The following is a 2,827-nucleotide window of genomic DNA, read 5'->3' on the forward strand; positions in this document are numbered from 1 at the left end:
TAATTTATCCTTAAAATCGAGCATGGTACCGGAAGATTGGAGGGTGGCCAATGTAACGCCGATTTTTAAAAAAGGTTCCAGAGGAGATCCAGGAAATTTTAGACCAGTGAGTCTGACGTCGGTACCGGGCAAAATGGTAGAGACTATTATAAAGAACAAAATTACAGAGCATTTTCAAAAGCATGGATTAATTAGACAAAGCCAACATGGGTTTAGTGAAGGGAAATCTTGCCTCACCAATCTATTACATTTCTTTGAAGGGGTGAGCAAACATGTGGATAAGGTGAGCCGGTTGATATTGTGTATCTGGATTTTCAGACGGCATTTGACAAAGTACCTCATGAAAGACTCCAGAGGAAATTGGAGAGTCATGGGATAGGAGGTAGTGTTGTATTGTGGATTAAAAACTGGTTAAAGGATAGAAAACAGAGAGTAGGGTTAAATGGTTAGTATTCTCAATGGAGAAGGCTAGTTAGTGGGGTTCCCCAGGGGTCTGTGCTGGGACCGCTGCTTTTTAACATTTATAAATGATCTAGAGATGGGAGTAACTAGTGAGGTAATTAAATTTGCTGATGACACAAAGTTATTCAAAGTTGTTAAATCGCAAGAGGATTGTGAAAAATTACAAGAGGACCTTACAAGACTTGGAGAGATTAGTGGATGAAATGGATAGGCAGCCTGGGTAGTCCATATGGTTTTTATCTGCCTTCATTTTCTGTTTCTAGAGAGATGGAGAAGGGGAGGCTGGTGTGGTGGCACTGGAGTACAGAAGGAGGCTACTTGTGAACCAGTTGAGTTCCAGGTGATGGTGGTAGTGACACATCCAGAAGAAGGAGGCAGAGGACATCAGTTCCCACATTTGTTCTCTGCTTCACCATCCTCATTCTCAATGTTATTGCATCATGCCTTCTTCAACACAAAAAAGCTGCCTGATTCTCATTCTCAGCCTCATCGCACGTCATCGTCATCTACTGCTTCATCTTCTCCAATGACAGCAGCAGCAGCGCAAAGTCATCGCTCTCACCCATAGCAACTCACAACTGAGGATGCCCACACTGAGCCAGCCACTCTGCCAAGCAGAAAAGCATCCAAGCAAAATACAACACCACAACAGATGTATTTAAAATCAAAGGTATTTATGGTCATGAAATGATGCATCGGATACCTGCCATTCGCAACATACACAGGAACATAAGCTGACTGCTGCAACATTATAATAGGCTTGGCACATTGATCTAATGAATATACAGGTTATGAGAAGCAATAGGGTTAAGACCAGCTGGCGAGTAGAGTACAAGGCATTCATGCAATGAGTCGGGGCTGAAACACACACGGAGAATGGACAGTTGCCCAGGAAATCGCAATGCAACAATAGTCGGATCACAGAACCTCAGCTGAGGCAGATGCCTTTGTCCAGTTACTGGCATCCCGTGGTCTCATGCAATGGAAATCCCTACCATTGTGTAACATGGTCCCTTCTAGGTTTAGAGGGGGCTATCCTGGATTGTGCTGGGCTTGTTTCCTGTAGTTTGTGATGCCTTTTATTGATCAATGGAAGAGTTGTCCAAAGATGAGGTCAGAGAGGAGTTTTATGAGACCCAAAAGATCCCCTGGTTCAGATGTAAGGTTTGCTGGTAGAAATTGTCCCACTTTTGTAGGCAGAGACAAGTGACTGGATTCCCACCCTCACCCCCACCCTCCTAGAACTGATCCTGTATAATTCCTAGAGAGGGCATTTGGGCTAACTGCCTGTTTCACTAGAGTGGAAGCTGGCTGGTACAAGTTATCCTGTGGAACAGACAACACCTAGGAGTTAAGCCTCGGAAAGTACAGTCAGTGTCTACCACAGTCCCTGGGAAATGACGAGCCTGGAGGGCATGGATTTCGAGTACCATCTCAGGCACACAAAAAGCCTGATAACAGCAGTATGGGCAACATTTTCAGTAGTCTGCCCTTGGTCCAAAGTCCCCAGATACTCGTGTATCCAATAGGCGATTTTCAAAGAATAACCACCTACATGTTTACGAAGACACAGAAGCCCCCCTTGGGCTTTGCAGCTGCTTTTGCTGCAGATGTACAAAAGGGGGAAAAGAGATACATTTCATGTGCATATCTGGAAATGCCATTCTGTGTTGCTGTTCCTCCTGACCTATGTGCGCACACCCCTGGGACCAATTTTTTTCACATCACCTCTGCACATTCTTTCTAACCGCTCTGAGGAGGGAAGTTTTCAGGCAGATGGCTTAGAAAAATTGTCCATCATGGGAGTAACTGTCAAACTATTCCCCCCCCCCCCCCCAATATTCAGCCAGCGGCAGGTAGTGTGGTTAGCTGCTGCCATTGGCGCTGACTCCCAGAAATTCAATGCCAAGTCGATCGATATATTTAATGATATTTAATGTCCGGCAATTGGCAGTGAATTTCCGATTGGCTGTGGCAATGTGACTGGAGAAGCTAACATTCAGCGTTAGCCGGTTAAGTGAATAGCGCTTAAAGATAGGCCTGCTATTTAAGTGACCTATTTTAACCGCTCAACTTTGCTGGTTTAGCGCTGAATATTGGCGCTTAGCTGGTTAGCGGCTAGTCACTAATCCCTGGATTCTATATAGTGCGCCTAGAGATTCTATAATGCGCACAGTTTAACAGGCTTATCAAGCTAATGAGCACTGACATCAGCACTTAACGAGCAATAATGAGCACTAATCGGCACTCCCAGCGTACCGTTAGTGTATACTTTAGTGGATCCTCTTCTACTTCTATCCCACTGTCAGTTGGTGTACCTCAGGGATCTGTCCTGGGACCTCTTCTCTTCTCCATCTATACTTCT

Source organism: Microcaecilia unicolor, chromosome 1, assembly GCF_901765095.1.
Source record: "Microcaecilia unicolor chromosome 1, aMicUni1.1, whole genome shotgun sequence".
Taxonomy (NCBI): Eukaryota; Metazoa; Chordata; class Amphibia; order Gymnophiona; family Siphonopidae; genus Microcaecilia; species Microcaecilia unicolor.